Source organism: Gymnoscopelus braueri (assembly GCF_963280865.1).
Source record: "Gymnoscopelus braueri genome assembly, chromosome: 4".
Classification (NCBI taxonomy): Eukaryota; Metazoa; Chordata; class Actinopteri; order Myctophiformes; family Myctophidae; genus Gymnoscopelus; species Gymnoscopelus braueri.
This window is the reverse complement of record NC_137605.1, coordinates 44,978,270-44,998,258: the sequence shown is the minus strand read 5'-3', so window position 1 is coordinate 44,998,258 and position 19,989 is coordinate 44,978,270. Positions and strand designations below refer to the sequence as shown.

Genomic DNA, 19,989 nt, shown 5'->3' with positions numbered 1-19,989 from the left:
CCGGGTCTGAGCCAATCACGTGAGGCCTTTCCCACTACCCAATCATAAAGCTCCATAGGTCTCCATGGCAACATGGCAAACGAGGTTGCCATGTTGCAACCCCAAGAGTTTTAGCTGCAACATAATTCCATTGCTCAGGAAATAAAGAACGGATTACAATAATATAACATTCCCTATAATCAGGAACATGTAGGTGATACCTATGTCTATCAAATATGGTTTTATTGAAAGGCAATCAAAGGCTAGATCGAGTTTAGAAAGCAAACATCGGGTAGGTAATGTCCGGGGGCCTCAGTGCGGCTGCAGAGTTTGATTGAGTGTGAGACTAGGACACTCATTATCCCACAGCGCCATATGTCAAAATGACCGGCTTCACAGACCGGCTTCACACAATAATCATGCGCGTGTATTTTGCTAAGAGATTGGTTACATAGTTTAATTGATATTAATGTATTAGTGCATTACATTTCCCCATTCACTTTAATGGGAGAATGAAAAAACTCTATTTCAAGTATTTTTTTCTCAGAAACTGTAAGGGCTAGAGTTACAAGACTTGGAGGGGAGGTTCATAATTTAGTCCGAAATTATCAAAAGAAAAAATACACCAGTCGGCCTCATGGTGGCGCTATAAAAGCCCCCTTTACGTTTTGGCCTCTAACTCTTGAACCGTAGGTCGTAAAATAAAAATCTTGTGTCAAAAATGTGTCAAATACATAAATGTGAATGAATACATATTTCTTCTATTACCATTAAATAGCATATATGAGTCATGTAGGCTATTAGAAGTGTAGAGAAATATGTAGGCCATATGTATAGGCCAGCGGTGTAGTCTAGTTTTTGGCAGGATGTGATTCCCTCCAACACACATATATACAGTATCTAATAATAATAATAATAATAATAAAATAATAAAATAATAATAGAGAGCATATGTTCATCAACTTGTAAATTTCAATGCAGAACATTTATTATTACCATTTAAGCGTGCAAGAGTGATGCACCCCATGTCTATGATGCACTATAAACCTAATTATAATGTATTATAATCTGCTTATAACACTGTGTAATTATAGTTATAAGAACTAATTCATGCTCATAATGCATTGTAACCATAATCATAACACATTATACAGCATCCTATAATGACTTTATTTATTAATAAACGTTATAACACGTTAATTATTATAATTGTTTCTATAATCGTTTTAAGCAACAAATTACCACTTATAGTGACTTATAATGACAGTATAATGTATTTTAACAGTGATTACAATGCATGATAATTGGTGATAATAGAGCATTATAACATGATTATAATGTTTTACAACAATGAGAATTGCCATGGGATGCATAGAAAGTGTCATTATAAAAGTGTTTATAATGTACTAGGATTGCATTGTGAGTACTGTTATGAATGCTTATAACTGTAATTATACAGTGTTATATGCATATCACAATGTATTTATACTTGACCGTATAAGTCATTATAGAATGCTTTATGAGTTCGTATAACTATAATTATACACAGTGTTATAAGCATATAATACATTACAAGTATGTTTATAATGCATTATAGACATGGTATGCATAGATAGCAAGTGTTACCGTGTTGGGTAACACTTGCTATGCATCCCATGTCTGGGTAAATAAATGCTGATTCGGCTTATCAATTGTAAAAGCAGTACTGTGATGTATGTGCAGTTTCTATAGTGAATACTAATTAAGTGGGCAATAACAATGGTTATCACGTTAACAAAGGTATAGGAGGCTATGTCTATTGTTCACATTAGTATCAAAGTAGAATAACTGAATAGAGGGAGGAGACATATCTACAACAGAATGGCCTGCATGCTACAGCATTGAAGTGGACATCTTTAATTAACAATAAATATCAATTAAATAAAACATGTTTTTGAATTATAAAATAAAAAATATTTATTAGTCCAAATTAAGTCACAGGCTTTTAAATTTGTTAGGCCCCTCCCACTAATTATGCAAGCCAATTACATTGTCACATGTCATCAGAGATCATGTGTAGCTTAAATGGAGCGGAATGGTCCAAAAATAATCATGTTTTTGCATCAAACGGTAACATTTTGTGCATTTGTGGCGCCATTTGTGGCACCACATCAAAGTGCCTTTAGGGATTCGTTGAGTAAACTACCCTTGACATGTGATTCAAATTCGGGATTGACCGGACGTTTCGTTCGTGAGTTTTGGCCTTTTTTGTAAAACAGGCCCCTTCCGCTAATTTTGGAAGCCATTTATGGAAGAACCGTATGGACTATCAAAATTCCGTTTGGAGATGTTTATCGCATGGGTCCAGAGATCATGTGTACCAATTTTAGTGAAATTTGGACAAAATATGTGGGAGGAGGAGCCTAAAGTGTGTTTTGAAGAAAATTATAAATGGCGGAAAATTGATCCTGACGCAAATGGGCGTGGCCTGTATGGGGAGTTGCGACCCAAGGAATCTAAGGGGAAAAAAATATTTTTATTTTACGACCTATGGTTCAAGAGTTGTAGGCCAAAACGTAAAGGGGGCTTTTATAGCGCCACCATGATGCCGAATGTTTTTTTTTTTTTTGATAATTTCGGACTAAATTATGAACCTCCCCTCCAAGTCTTGTAACTCTAGCCCTTACAGTTTCTGAGAAAAAAATACTAGAAATGGAGTTTTTTCATTCTCCCATTAAAAAAAATGGGAGAATGCACTAATAAATTAATATCAATTAAACTATGTAACCAATCTCTTAGCAAAATACACGCGCATGATTACCGGTGAAGCCGGTCATTTTGACATATGGCGCTGCAATCTGTAGAAACAGTTATTTTTTCTGGTCACAATGTTCATTGTAAATATAATTCTACAATTACAACATGTTTAACACATGTTACAAACACACCAAAAAATATACATAGCAAAAAAAGTTTAAAATATTCTTTTTATGGACACATTTTTTTTCTTATGAATACAAATCTTTTGCTTACAAATACAAAACTTTTTTTTACGAATACAAATCTTTTTTTTACGAATACAAATCTTTTATTTACGAATACAAATATTTTTTTACGAGTAAAAATTATTTTTACGAATACAAATATTTTTTTTACGAATGCAAAATGTGTTTACAAATACAAAATCTTTTTACAAGTACAAAATAATATTGGCACTAAATTGAGCCCATACCATTGGCTTAAAGGAGTGAAGAACAGCCAGGACAGCCAATGATGAAATACATGTCGAACATGATGCAAATTTTTAGGATGACGATGAGGTATGCCTGTGTGTAGACCAGCGCGTGCAGCAGCTGGTAAAAATGGCCAGGGTTACGGTTCGTCTAATGTCATCTGGAAGGATATTCCAGGTTTGTGGCGCATGGTAGTACTGTACATGTACCAGAGTCCTGCACGGGTCCAATTTTGAGAACCCGCGCCCGCCCCGCCCGTCAATACTCAGATCCGTAGACCGACCCGTCACCCGTGATAATTTCAAAATACGAACCAGACCCGCCCCGCCCGTCAAATAAACGACCCGTTGTCCGCCCGTTTACCCGTGTAAAATGTAAATCCTATTGAAAAGTGTGTTGAAAAAGATAGCAGCCTTCAACAACAGTGCTACATTCAGTGGTCAGGTTTGTACAGAAAGCAAGTGAAGACGGAGGAGCGAGCTTAAGCCACGCGCGAACGCGCATCTACGCAGCAAACATGTGTCGTTGTTTATGTCATCAGATACTTTTAATTTGAAGGTTTAACAGGATGTTCAATGTGTTTTTGTGAGTTAAGATAACTGTCCAGCATGCTCCATGCGGTTGTGCTGTTAAGTTATACAAGTTACGTTGTTTGGGCGGAAACAGTGCTCTCTGATTTTCACAATAAAATGATACCCGCCCGCGATTAGTTCAGTACCGCCCGTCCCCGTACCCGTGATCTTATAAAAGTAACATTTTCACCCGTTTTCATCCGTCAAACGCGGGTACCCGTCGGGTATCCGCGGGTACCCGGCCCGTTGCAGGACTCTGACATGTACATGTAAAATTATTTATCTGTGAGACTGGTAGCTAATGTAAGGATTTTAGGACTTCCGCGTTCGCAATGACCCCGCATTGATTACAGATTACATAACGTCAGTGTCAGAGCACATTCAACACTGTCATTGTGCAGCAGTTCAACAACCACACTTGCTCTTCATGCTATTTGGTCATCACTACATTTTACCTCACACTCATAATCTTTTAAGTATTGACAAAGTATTCTTTCCCATCTTGGTTAACATGTCTTTGTCTTAGTGTCTTAGTGTTAGCCAGTGTCTCTGGCTGAAGTTCTTATGACTCTTGTGAGATTTATTTCGCCTTGTCAGCTTTTGATAGGTGGGTTGCAGCTCTCTTGACATTCAAATTATCACCACCCATTTCCTGCTCTGTCTGAGTTTGACTAGTTGTGGTGAATTTCACCAACCTGTTTTTGAGCACTTTTCCTGTGTTTGGGTAGAACTCTAAATAAGCAGGGCTGTTCTTGTCATAGCCAAAGAAATTAGAAAAGAAGGTTGGGACGGCCTAGGGGACGGGCAGACGCCATTGCTTGCATGGCAGACGCCATTGATGTGCATGGGAGCCGAAACTGGAACAAGAAGTTTGGTGAAATATAATGAAGTCTATGGCAGCCAGCTGGACCAGCTTGTGAACAAACACTATTTCTGAACGATTGTGTCCTTTGTCAGATAATCGATTCAGGAATATAAAAGAAGACATATCACAGGTTTTTATCCAATCAATTTGGATTTTTTTTTAGCACAATGTATAATTTTATTGAGAAATCTAAACAGTGGCATGTATCCTCCATAGACTGTATAAAAATCGTCTCTGGCAGTGTTGCCAGATTGTGTGAGAGAAATAAGCAACCAGATCTAGGAAAACAAGCCCAAAAGAAGCACCGGGGGCCAGGGGTCTTCAACGTTTTCCCAAACTGATGGGGAGATGGAGCAGGGACCCCCTACCCTACCTCGACCCCCTACCTCGTAGGATGGGGGGGGCAATATATATTGTATAATTATGTATACAATTGTGTTTCATAAACATACATGTTATTGTGCATCAATACTAAGCTATTAAAAATAATAGACAGATTAATATATTCATGCTTTTATTTTAAACATACATGTACAGGGTACAGTGAGTAGGGTGGCCGCACTGCCATTTATAAACATTATTATTATTATTAACCTTATTAACTGAAAACAACAATATGTCAATTACACAATAATCATGTATACAAGCTATTCAAAATGGACAGAATCATTTATAGATATCATAATTTATTTAATACATAAATGTGGAAAATGTTTAAAATATATATGAAGACAAATGGACATTAAAAAAAAAATCTTGTGAAATATTGAGGATCTTTGAAACACTAACAACACAAATCTGGCACGGGGCTCCCTGGCACAAAACATTTTCAGATGGGGGTTAGGGACAAATACATATTAATTTGAGGGTCCATGACATAAACATAATTGAGAACCACTGGTTAAAATAATTTTAAAATTGCGAAGCCCAAGTCCAAATAACGCCAACACTGGTTTCTGGCTCGGCAGTATCACGTACTTTGTGCTCTTTAGATAGCTCAATAAACTTATACAGTGGACACATCGAAAAGCAACACAGCAGAAAACAATGTGTGATATGTCTTCTTTTATTTTCCAGAAGCAATTACTTTACAAAGGTCTCAGTCATTCAGAAATATATTTTGTTCATGAGCTGATCCACCGGGCTCTCATTAACTCCAATGCATTCCACTGAACTCACGGCTGCAGTCTGGCTCCCATGGTGCGACGAATCTGGCGGCTGGAATTGCTGGAAATGACGTAGATGACCCTACCTTCTTTCTATATACCTTGGTCATAACCCACAAAGATCTCTTTTTCACAACTTGAGTCAAACTGTCCTGTAACCGGTTTCCATAGAACATAGAGAAAATCTAAAATGACACAGATGCGTTCCCGGTCTTAATCGGTTGAGTCCACTGCCCGGGTCGCAGTCCACCTGGTCCTTGAATGCAAACATGTGATTTTCTTCATTGTTTCACTTTATCCTTGTGCAAAAAACTGCACCACTGTCTCTGTTCTCTGAGCTCACGTGCTAGTCTTTTTTTGTTGTCTCTTAGCCTTTGCAAACTTACTAGCTGTATTTTCCATTGCAGGACAGAGCTCTAAAACAGTGAGAAGAGTTGTTGCTCTTTGTCTGGGGATGATGTGTCTTACGCTGCTGGTTGTGTTCACAGGCCTGACCGTGCACTGTGAGTATTCCAAAAATACATAAATAAAAGAGAAAAAAAATGTCTAGTTATGGCAACTACAAAAGCTACTACAGCATTAATCTAAACCTTTATATAACATTGTTTTGTAATTATTATTTTTTACCCATTTCTCATTATTATGGTACGTTCACACGGGCAGATTAAAAGATACAAAGCTACAAAAATATACAGCATCTTTGTCACTGTGTCGCTTTGTATCTGTGTTGCTCAAAGCGGTCGCTGACGTCATCGAACGTGCGGACATCGGAGCTACAGTTGTAGCTTTGTATCTTTGTATCTGGAAGTTGAACCCAGCTCAACTTGAATTTGTAGCTTTGTATCTTTGTCGCTAGAGCTACAGCTACAAACGTCGGATGTATCTTTGTATCTTCATGTCGCTGGTTTCCATTGAAAATGAATGGTAGCGTGTATCTTTTAATCTGCCCGTGTGAATGCACCATTAGAGGCTTGTTATGAGTATTAATAATTGCATTTACAAAGTACAAAGAAGAAAGTGGTGTTAAAATGGTATGCACATAAAAAAAGAATATATCATTGTTCTCAAAACAACTTTTCCACAGATGCTTGACCTCATCATGAACAGTAGCAACAGCAGTGTTTATAATCACAATGTTTATTCCTTTGCAGATAAATTAGCCTATGAACAGTTACAGATCAACTACAAGAACCTGGCACTGGAGAGAGACATCCTGACCATAGAAAGAGAGAACCTGACCCTGGAAAGATGCAACCTGACCCTGGAAAGATGCAACCTGACCCTGGAAAGAGACAACAAGACCCTGGAAAGAGACAACCAGACCCTGGAAAGATGCAACCTGACCCTGGAAAGAGACAACAAAACCCTGGAAAGAGACAACCAGACCCTGGAAAGATGCAACCTGACCCTGGAAAGAGACAACAAGACCCTGGAAAGAGACAACCAGACCCTGGAGAGAAATGAGTTACAGTCCCGCTATGATAACCTGACCCTGGAGAGAGACATCCTAACCATAGAAAGAGACAACCTGACCCTGGAGAGAGACATCCTAACCATAGAAAGAGACAACCTGACCCTGGAGAGAGACATCCTAACCATAGAAAGAGACAACCTGACCCTGGAAAGAGAGGACTTGTTAGTGAGGTTTGAAAGTAAAGTACAGGACTTGACCCTGGAAAGAGACACACTGGCCGTGGAAAGAGACGACATGACCCTGGAAAGAGACACACTGGTCGTGGAAAGAGACGACATGACCCTGGAAAGAGAAAACCTGACACTGAAGAGAAAATATTTACAGACCAAATACAAGGACATGACCCTGGAGACAAACACTTTACTGACCAAATACAACAAAATGACTCTGGAGACAAGCGATTTACTGACCAAATTCAACAACATGACCCTGGAGACAAAAACCTTACTGACCAAATTCAAGGACATGACCCTGGAGACAAGCAATTTACTGACCAAATTCAACAACATGACCCTGGAAAGAAATCAGTTGGAAAGCTGGAGAGTTCAAAGCAATTTACTGACCAAATTCAACAACATGACCCTGGAAAGAAATCAGTTGGAAAGCTGGAGAGTTCAAACCGGCGGGTTCAAAAAAGGTTACAAACCGTTTTGAAGAAATATCAATCAGCGTATTTACACATTGCTGATTGACCTAGATTTGTCAAATTTGCTGTAAATAATTCAGCCTAGGGAGTGACAGAGTGTAGGCTTCACAACATCATAGCCCTGTATTCAAAATATCACCTTAAATAAAACAATACACAATAATAAATCAAATCTTAACAAAATAACACAAATAAGGGGGGGGGGGGTACATTTGGCCTAAATGTAAAGGAGTAAAAAAATACCTGCTATTTTCACTAACTTTGTATTACTCTTTTATATGACAATATTAAATATATTATATTAAAATAGGGCTTACGTGGTGTTAAAGTGGCACTATGTGCATAAAATGTAATTTATTTTGTTCTGTATGGTAGAGTACGTTAGCAATATAACTAGAAAAAGTGCTCCTCGGAGCACAGGTCTCCGCCTGGTCCGGTAGGTTATTGTGGCTTCCTGGTGGCGCTATAATAGGCCATTGTGAAATGGTAGCCATTTCGTGTTAGGCCTTTCACGGCAATCGGACACTGCATTCATGATTTGAGGCATTTTGTGGCAAAAATGTCTTGCTATATTAGACCTGCTGGTGACGCTATAACAGGCCATTGTGAAAAGGGTGGCATTTCTTCCTCGGCCTAGTGGGAATGTGCATGCAAAATTTCACGGAAATCACATCGTCTCGGCCATGCCTTTCGGCCTGGCGGAGACAATAAGACAATCATGTTTTCATAATACCATAGTATAGTATTATTTTAGGAGTCCTGTTGTGACTGTTGTATTGAGGGAAACATTTTGTTGACAAGATTTGATGGTATGTTGTATGTAGGGAATAGAAAAGCCAGACTGGACTGGATATAGAACTTTTGTGTGACTGTTGGTATATGGAATAATGATTTTCGGTGATTACGGAGCCAATGTGGAAAGGAATAATGCTGTAACTGTTGAATTCATATGGATTGCTCCTGTGACATACTATACAGTAGAAGTGAGTGTTGTAGTGCCTACTACTGTAGGCCTACAGTGTGTGGTACATGTTTGTATTTTTTGACAAGAAACATCTCAGACCAACTGTTATGGTCTGAAGTCACATGTGTGCACGCGCAAGACATGTGTGTGAGTGCGGGCGGCAGGTGCGTTCATGTGTGTTCATGTAGCCTAGTATTTGGGTAGGGTGGCCTGGAAGGGTGTATGATAGTGATGCGCGAGTCAGGTTTTTTATAACCCGCCCCGCACGGGAGCCCAACCCGTCCCGCAAAAATGAATATGAATCAACGACCCAGCCCATCCTGCAACCCGCCAAAACAATTAAAAATAAAAATAAAAAAGAGAGCAGGCTTTTCAACACAAAATCAAGTCCATTCAATTGCTTTCCGGAGAGAGAGAGCGAGCGCACGCGCGCGCGCGAGAGAGATAGAGGTTTCGTGTGTTGACCCGCTCACGATAATTGCGTCGGAATCTATAACCTGTCCGCCCGCCCCGCGGTTCAACCCGCGGGCTACGGATCGGCCCACGCATCACTAGTGTATGACTCCCGGCCTGAATTACAGGGCCAGTCTGGGCTTGATCAGAGTAGTGACCTTATAGGCTTATGTCGGGTCAATAAGCAGGATCCTGTTCAATGTGTAAATGATACTACTACTGCTACATTTGTGTAAAATATGAATTTGATAATAGATGTTGGGTGTAGGTGGGAAATGGGATAGTGGAGAGAAGAGAGACAGGGGTGTATTTGTCATTCAAATCTGCTTATTTAAACATAATACAGTCAGAAGACCTGAACTGGTGAACCTCCACGAGAGCAAAGTCAACCAAGCAATGGACTGTGACTGTGACTTCACATTCTGTATGTGCTGTTCTCTGCTATATCAGGTTCAGGTCCAGTCCGTGAACGGTGGATCAAGAACAAGGACAACCACTTTTTAGTTCTAGGGGATGGAGACCAGTTATATTATGAACAACGATCCAAAGCTCGCCTGTCGTCGGATGGTAAGATTCCAGCATCTGGACAGTGCTACATTCATATTTTGATTCAAACGCCTTCTACTGTGTACAGGAATTGATCACACTGATTAAAATAATATTTGTTTAGCCTATCCAATACCCAGGTTCTCTACACCCAATTAACATGTTGGCATTTTCTGCTTTGAAAATGTACGTTTGTTATTTATGTGTTGCTCATATAATTAGAAAAAAGTATAATTTAACGCTGAATAACGTTGTTGGACCGATCATATGAAACTTTGCACTCACATTCCCAATAGACTTTCCGTTTCCTGTTCACTTTCTCATTGCTTTGTTTGATTGGCTCAGCAACAGACTTGAACTGGAGACACAACACCTTCATAATGTGTTTCCACAATTTAGAGTTAAAAGGACAATATTTGCATACGATATGTAGTAGAGTAGAAGTATAAAGTATCATAGACCCCTGAGGCACCTTGTCGCCAGAGAAAACGTTGGCACTGTATGTTTCTGAAAAGCACAAGAAGGGTTGAAACTGGACGTTTTCAATCCAAGAAAAAAGTTGCGTGTCAACGTGTCTAGATGTGGACCATGTTGACTTAATTCTAGATTAAAAAAAATTACTTCCAAAGCATATAATAACTAACCCTAAACCTAACCCTGGACCTATCCCTAATCCGTGGCCATGACATTGAACATTGAATGCATTGTGTCAGTGGTTTACAGCACAATGATAATGTTTCTTCTCTGGTGATTGGGTTGCCTGGGGGGACCCTGGTCAACGGAAGTATATAGGTTTTAAGTGGTTAATGCTGTTCAGCAATATATTGTAAAGTGGCTGCTCAAATCTATTTAACATTTGTTTTGCCAATTTGTAATAATAGTTCATATTTTCATATTGTTTGCAATACTGCAAGTCACTGGTGTGGTGTAAAAGATTTCATGTTTTTGTTTCCCTTTTGTTATCTTAGACTGTGCATTCAGAATCCAGACCTACAAAAGAAACATACATTTTGAAAAGCAGGGGAGGGTAATAATACTCTACGCCACCAAAGATGACGAATGCAAAGTTGTGTGCTGTGATGCCCAAGGTGAAGTTAAAGTGGAAAGCCGGGTGAGTGTGCAGCACTGCTCAGCACTGCTCTGAGACACTGTTGTGTCTAAACTCTAAACCTTTTCACATCTTTCTTTCTTTTCTTTGAAATGATCTTTTAGTAGAGTGGGGCTTAAATAGTGGTGTCAGTGATGGTAGCAAACTGTCCCTGAAACACGAAAATGCTTTCATTACATAGACATTATAAAATATGAATTATAATAATTATAATAATAATAAAGCACTTATCGAAACAAAGTTCCAAATTGCTTTACAGAAAACTGAAATATTCTCATATTTATAGTTTTCATCTTTTCCTATGATTCTGTAGGACAGTCTTCCAAATGAAATTGGGGATGATGGAGACACGTCTTTGTTCTTCTTGAGGTCCGTGAGGGGAATTGGGAAGACCTACAACTTTGTGCCATTTCTTTATCACTCCCACGTCTTGGGATTTGATCATGACTCTCTCAAACTGGTCACAGTGGAGCGCAGAAAATGGATCGATGAAGTAGATGAACATATTGACTTGCTTACATATTGTGATGATTACTGATAGCATGATCAAGGCAACATACATTCCCAAAATATATTCCAGACAAATAACCTATGTCGCAAATACCGCCATCTTCGATATCCCGAACTGCATTATGGGTATGCACAAAGCCTTATGGGTGTAATAAGGTCCAGCCGTTTTGATAGGCTTGGGCTGTCGTGCGATGACGGCAGGATGACACACACGGACGATCAAATCAGTAATTTAATTTGTTTGTCAGTTAAGACAGTATTTATTAGACAGTGATATTGTTGTGTCAAATGCATAAAAAAAAGTATTTAATTGCCCGTTGCCGTGCAGCATGTGTTTTGAATCTCAAACCCAGGGCTACACCAAAAGAATATGATAAAGAAATACAGAAACAGAGGCGGTCAAAATTGTAACTAACTTACATTTACTCAAGTACTGTACTTAAGTACAATTTTCGGTATTTTTACTTTACTGGAGTATTTCCCATTTTCAATACTTTACTCTCTACTCCACTACATTTCAAAGGCAAATATTGTACTCTTACTCCACTACAATTATTTGAAAACTTTAGTTACTACCGTAGTTACTTTGCAGATATACATTATTACATTATAAAACATACATTAACCACCTATTTTATACCTTGGCTATTTCTATACAAGCAGATCTACAAGGTCACAACGTGTTGCATCGCGATGCATTGTGAGCTTGTAGATCATCTATTTTCAAACATTTTAGTACTTTTACTTTTGGTACTTTAAGTATATTTTGATGCCAATACTTTTGTACTTTTACTCAAGACATCCAGGTACATTTTTGAACACATGCCTTTTACTTGTAACAGAGTATTTTTATATTGTGGTATTGATAGTTAAGTAAAATATCTGAGTAGTTCTTCCACCACTGGTCAACTGGTCATGAGTTGTCTTTGTACTTCTGCTTTTTTTCTGACAGTAATAGGCCTAATACTAACAACAATATATGCAAACGAAATGCATCTTTTTCACTTGAATGCAGTATGAACAAATACAAATAAAAAAACATTTGTTGAGGTCATTTCAGTAAAGTAAAATATGCTTATAGAGAATGAATGTTGCTATCCTATCACGGCTCCTTATGTACTATATCTCTGTTACTATATCTGCTGCTATTTTACCGGTCTCATTCCATTGCTATTTGTTCTAACCATGCACCTTATGTATATATTTTACTCTACGCATATCAGATCTGTTTTTTTACACCTGTAAACCTGTGATGTGACAATAAAGAAGTTGAATTTGAAGAAGTTGATTCTTTTTTGGGATCATTCTGACATCCAGGGTAGAATTCAAACCCGCACAATTCCTAAAATTGCTAAAATTAGACAGAGACCAATCCACAGAAATGTCAGTGCCAATACTCCACTCTGAAAAACCAGTACCTTCATGAACTGTAATCATGGTTTACAGCTACCATTTTTTATCTATCATCCTTGCTATTACTGATTATGATTATGTCAGCTATTCAAAATGATTCATGCTGGTTTGATGAATCATTATTCTGTCAAATTCTTAATTCTAATATTTAACTGTGGGGAGACTATAGCCTCATTTTCAGAGAAGATGTGAACTTCAACACCAGATCTTCTGCATCCGACAGGGAAAAGAAAAAAAAACGTGTTCTACTCATGGACTAAAAAATATGGATATAGGCTACCTGTCATTCCCCAACTATTAATTTAGGAATGTATCCTGTATTATATTCATGTGGAAACTGACTGAGGAAATGAAAGCGCCATAGAATCAATATTAGAAAACATTAGTTTTTCCGCACAGCTGTAGGCAAAGAATAGCCATCAGACTGCAAAGACAAAGATGCCATGAGGTCAAGAGTCCAGGAGAACAATTTGAGTAAAACAAGCGGGAACACGACAGGGTCCCTCTGTTCCATCCGTGCCTATGCATCATCATTAGCCTATAAGTCAAGCTAAAGTCAAACTAAAACAACAAGTGTAACTTATTCTGGTACTTTTATTTCTGGGAAGTCATCATCTGTAGCGTTTCCCTGGCTCCTGATGGCTGGCAGGACGTGGGATACATTGGCCCCCGCACTCACTTTATCCCTGCAACCAGGGGTCATCAATATGACCATAAATGTCCGTGGCAAGACTTGTCCTTGGCAATTTTTTGAGGTTTGGACCTCGACATTCGCTGCACTGTGATTGGCCACCATTGTACCCCCCCACCCATTGCACCCCCCCAACCCTGCGCTGTGATTGGCCACCATTGTACCCCCCTAACCCTGCACCGTGATTGGCCAATCACAGTCTATTCAGGACTGTGATTGACTAGTGAAACATGACACATGTGCATAGCCCTATAAATAGGACTATGCACTTAAAAAAAACACATTTATGTTTTTTTTTAAGTTAGGGGTGTACAATGGTTGGTCCACACTGTGACCACACCGCCCACTTCACACTGGGTGTGATTTTTTATTTATTTAGTTTTGACATTATAATGTTCTTATTTTGATCATAAGACCCAATTACAGAATGTCTCAGTCTCCAGGTTTTCAGAAAATTTATGATTTACTATGACACTATGGCACATTAGGAGTCCACCAGTACAGTGGTTCACTAACCTTTTATTTTCAAGCACCCCCTAACTCTGAGAGTGTACATGGATCCTACCGGTTACAGACCTATAATCAGGGCAGGAATTTCAGGGAGGCCACGAAGGCCATGGCCGTCGTTCCCCCTCAGTTTGGCCTTGTGCCCCTGGCATGCCCTGAGGTGACCTTAATGCCCCAGCTGACTGTACCACTTTCTCTTCTGTCTCTTTCTTGTCAATATGTAGACACCAGTGTCTCTTTCTTGCCTTGTAGACACCAATGTCTTTTGTTCATATTCTGAATTCTTAACTCCCCTGAGTCCCCATCTTTAAACCAATCCAGTGACTTTGATTGGTGCAGGCTGAGCATGGATCGGATTGTAAATACCATAATTTATTTATTTCACTGCAGAGAAGTCTACATATTAAATTTAAAATCATCCTTAACCCTTAAATTCTATTAATTATTTCAATGGACTAAATTAATTGATGGCCTTCCTGCCCTGGCATTTGGCCTTTGAGCCCTCATAAAATGGACAACATCAAATACCAAGTGGCCTTGCCCCTAAAATGACGACATTCCAGGCCTGTCTATAATGGTCCATTTGACCACCTTCAAATAACCCCGAAGGTCCCTCAACCCACTTCGAGGACCACAGCACTAGTAGTATACATATAGGGGTAACTCTGTTTCTGGTAATATTTGTATTGTATGTCCATGGCAAAAATATAATTTTTACAAACATTTCCACCACAAGCCAGCATGGCGATGAACCCTGCCTGCAACCAACAGAGGCTGTTGGAACAAGACAGAATTATTCCCCTTTCCTATGTGTCTATGTGTCTATGGGTGAATTGATATGCATTGCTAGTACATTGTTTTTAACTATTTTTGATTGATTGACGTTTTTGTCAAAAATACATATACTGTACATGAACATGCTCATCAAACTATGAACCTGGATGTGCCTGGAGTTCAGAAAAGACAGAGACAAGACTAGCATTAATTCTCGCCCTTATCGTTCTTTCTATGGGTAATTTGAGATTCATAGCTAGTTCATAGTTTTCATCTATGAACCTGCCTGGCTGTGCCTGGATGAGTCATAACGTCCATATGTCCCTCAGTCCTTCTTTACCTCTTTCGCCACAACCTGGATTACAACAGGGCCTCTTATTATTCCTGTCAGATCTCACTAAATGAGAGCTTTGTGATAGCAATACTGCACATGTGGTTGAGCTCAACCTGCAGAGGTCACCACAACACAGTGGCCCTCATTTATCAACGGAGCGTAAAAAACTGCTTATATTTTTCCATATATTCGGCCGTACTGTACACCAACGTCGAAGTCACATTTATCAAAGGATCCTATACAGCCGATCCTAGCGTACATCAGGTCGGAGCTTTGATAAATCTCACGTCTGAAAACGAGCGTCATTTAAATAACACGCCCTTAAATATTCACAAAACGTCCCGACTTCACGACATGAAGAACCAGAATACGACCCATAAAAGCATCCGCTAGCCTCGCCACACACACGCCTCTCTCTCTATCTCTCACACACACACGCCCGCCCAACTTTGTCTTTCATGTAATCCGTAGCGTAGCGGTACAATCTTTCTTGTCACATAGGTAGGCTTGTAGTCTACATGAATGACATATGATACCAATCACATCGCCATGAATGAAATACGTTTGTATACCCATTTATTTAACCCAAACCGAGCAGTGCGTGTTCGAGTTACACTAAATAAAGCAGTCATGAGACTCGGGCGGAATGCAGTGATCCCGTGCCGCCACGTTAATATTGGAGCGTCGGGTTTATATCCTTAACCCAGCCAGGTTGTGTAGCCTACATAACTCTCTATGACATAACTCCATAACATAGGACAAGCTACTCTAAGTTTGTAGACCTCACTGTCCATGAAAAGATGGTCGGGACTCCCGAAAATTCTCTCGCAGAAGCGCTTGTATATTTTGAAAATAGCAGATCTACAAGCTCACAACGCGTGGCGATGCGACCTGTTGTGAGCTTGTAGATCTGCTATTTTCAAATAGCCAATGCAGCCAGATCTGCAAGCTTAACCGAATGACTGTTAAAGCAGTTTGTTTAAATTAGTTAATAAAATAATATATTTTCACAGCGATTATTTATTAGATATACACATTTAGTGGATTATGTGTCCAGATGCCTGTCAGACAGTCAGACAATGCTGCTCCGCAGGTCTACAATGGAATAAACGGGCGCAGCCAACGTCAACAACTGCTATCGACCAGACGTGAGATCTCAGCATACGGTAGGATGAAGCTAACGTCAGGATATATTGATAAATGCCGAAAAGTTGTGGTGATCTCGCCGTACGCCCATTATTTGGTCTGCACCGCGTTGATAAATGAGGGCCAGTATATCATCTCTAGTCTAGATAGAACTTTAGTCTTTCTGTCAGACAGTCCAAAGGGTTCTCAGGACCTGGCTGGAATAGATCACCTAATCATGTCAGCCGATACAACAGTCATGCACACTCTCATAACCTTAAACACAAGGCATACATGTAGATTCACATAAGCCTTTAACCACTTTCACTCTGGCGTTGGGTATGTCATTATAGGCAAACATTTTCAAAAATATTTTGAAAATTGTTGGCTTTTTTATGTTGAAGAATTCTGTTTTTTCTAAATATATATATATATTTTGCGCCCAAAAAAACTTTGAGAAATTTGAAAATATGGGTTAAGTGGTTAACTCTTACTTACTGACTGTCACTGAAAATTACTCATTTAGTCACCCAGCCTTTGGGCTCCAGTACAACAGCAATAGTGCAACAGCGTGAATCAACAGCATAGCAGCACATACACAGGCAGCTGCAGCCCATAGAAAAAGGGGTACAATGCCTACCATTTAAGTGAAACTACTTTCTGCAGTACTGTTATTCTCAATTGACACCAAAGTGAGTGAGTATCACAAATAAGTTAGGATTTTCCGAACAATCAAATGGCTAAAGTTTACACTACAACTGGTTTATAGCATAGCTGTTGGAGTAATAATATTACTCCAACAGCTATGCTATAAACACATTTTGTTATATTATAACAAAATGTGTTTTGCTAAATTGTGTGTGTGTGTGTGTGTGTGTGTGTGTGTGTGTGTGTGTGTGTGTGTGTGTGTGTGTGTGTGTGTGTGTGTGTGTGTGTGTGTGTGTGTGTGTGCAGGGGCGGAGCGTCCGGGGAGCAGGGGCGTAGCACCAAATTCTGGGCCCTGGGGACAAAGACTCACTGTGGGCCCCCCCATGATTTTTTTTCTTTAAAAAAGACCAAAAAAATACTTTTTTTTTTTTTTTAGGGGGCCCTAGTTACTCAGTCCCACTTACACCCCCCCTTTTTAAAAAGGGCCTAAAAATCTTCCTTTTTAACAAGGCATTTGCATAGATAGAGATGTAGTTGTTTTATCTTTTTAAACTTCTACTATGCCTGCTGACTTGATTTGAAGTTTATTCATTTCACTGTTTTATTATTATTGTTGTTTTCTCTTTCTTTTTTTGTTTTTAATCCTGTAGCACTTTGAGATTTGCTTCAAATATAAAGTGCGTTACAAATAAAATGTATTATTATTATTATTATTATTAGTGTACAAATGGAACCAAATGGACCCGTCATGTGTACACTCTCTGAGTTATATTAACATTGATTTTACAATATAAATTCGGGGTCCCAGAGATAGAAATGCTATTAAATGGGGGTCCGTAGCCTAATGCATGTCAAAATTGAAATTAAAATGGTTGTGAATCACTGCTTGAGCCCGAAAAATCTTCTCTTATATGAGGTCCCTGGCATATCTTTTCAAATGGGGGTCCGCGGGCTAAATAAGTGTCAATTTGGGGGTCCTTGACATGAAAAAGTTTGAGAACCACTGCTATAGAAGAGAGAGTTCCGTCATGCTTTGATCTCGCTGCAAAGCGGGGCTGCTATGGGCTGTAGTTCTAAACATTAGAACTTCCTCATTGAGATAGACAAAGCATTTCCGCATTCCATTCTCACAATGGGATTCTATGCTAGTGACGTAACTCTCTCTTCAACGGGTCTGGGCCAACTCATACGGGGGGTCAGGGAGGGTACTTCCTATTTACAGGCTCTTTAACTACGTACAGATGTACAGTACTGCAGCCACTCAGATGGCTGTAGCAGCATAGCAGTCATCAGCTCCTCAGTCTACGTGCCGCTGTTCATTTTCCTCCAAGACAAAACAATAATCTTGAGAGAATATCTGTTTTCTATTTGAATAGATTGAAAATAACGTTATACCTAAACCACATTTAACCACTTGAATCCCAGCATCCCTATTAGGGAAAATCCACCAAAAATAGCCGATCTACAAGCTCAGAACGCATCACAACGTGACGCCTTCTGAGCTTGTAGATCGTCTACACGGGATTTAGTGTAGATTGAAAAAGAACACACCAATTCTCCGAAACAGCCTCATATTTGTCACCTAAAGACCACACTTGTCATCTTCAAGTTAACACCCGCAAAACACTGAATAACACAGTCAGTGACAGCTATTTTCAAGTGGAGGAAATGACACTCAAGTGAGTGGGAAGCTCTGTGTGTGTGTGTGTGTGTGTGTGTGTGTGTGGGGGGGGGGGGCTGTGGGCTGTGGGCAGAAGAGAGTACGCACGGCTGGTGTCAATACAGTGTGGTAAATGACACCATTTCAAATATTCAGAATCAATAACAAATGTATTTCCGGCAACACTAAATCGGATGGCTGCACACACTAGGAGTGAGTATAACCAATGCCCAGTGGGTATACCTATGTGTATACCCTCCACTACAACACTGTCTGGTTTTATGCAAAACTGTTTCAACAGGAAATTGAGCTTGCCTGAGCATAGCAGACACTACATTTGGCAGTGTGCCTCATTGTCAGAGTAGTGACCTTAGGCTTCTGTGGGGATCCTGTTCAATGAGTAAATGATACTACTACTGCTACATTTGTGTAAAATATGTGTGTAAAATATGAATTTGATAATGGATGTTGGGTGTAGGTGGGAATTGGGATAGCGGAGAGAAGAGAAACATGGAGGTGTATTTGTCATTCAAATCTGCTTATTTAAAGAATAATACAGTCAGGAGACCTGACCTGGTGAACCTCCGTGAGAGCAAAGTCAACCTACAGCAGCGATGGACTGTGACTGTGACTTCACATTCTGTATAGAAGGTAAATACGTGTGCTAGATGTTATAGGCTACCACCCCTTTGGCACAATTAGTTTTCTTGATTTATTTATTTTTTGAGAAACTAATGGGATGAATTTGCTTTGCAACCCAACTGGATTACTCTCTGTGAAAAGTGGATGATGATGATGAAGACGACGACGGTAATTTCATTTTCATTATGCCTATGTGATTTATTTGCACACACACTAAGTCATTATTCATATACAGAATGTATGGCTGTGTGAAGTTGCAGTATGTGTTGTTCTCTGCTACTGTACATCTTCAGACATACAGAGTGACAGTTTCATACCAAGTGGAGCCCCTCGTGAACGGTGGATCAAGAACAAGAATAACTACGTGCTAGTTCTACGAGATGGAGAACAGTTATGTTATGAACAACGATCCAAAAGTCAGCTGTCGCAATCTGGTAAGATTTCAGCATCTGGACAGTGCTACATTCATATTTTGATTCAAACGCCTTCTACTGTGTACAAGAATTGACCATACTGATTAAAATAGTTTTAGCCTACCCAATACCCAGGCCTTCTACACCCAATTAACATGTTGGCAAAGTTTCTGCTCTGAAAATGTTTTGTTTATTTAAATATTTGTGTGTTGCTCATATAAATTTTAAAACGTATAATTTAACGCTGAATAACACGGTTGGACCGATCATATGAAACTTTGCATGCA

General features: G+C 39.4%; 1 long non-coding RNA gene across 1 annotated transcript in view; it reads right to left on the bottom strand.

The window, feature by feature from the left end:
• The window catches only part of LOC308083385, a 112,863-nt gene extending 93,574 nt beyond the window's left edge, over positions 1–19,289 (bottom strand). Inside the window, exon 1 of the long non-coding RNA XR_013932995.1 lies at positions 19,230–19,289. This is a non-coding gene — a long non-coding RNA (uncharacterized lncRNA). The remainder of the gene's footprint in view (positions 1–19,229) is intronic.
• Positions 19,290–19,989: the final 700 nt, after the last annotated feature.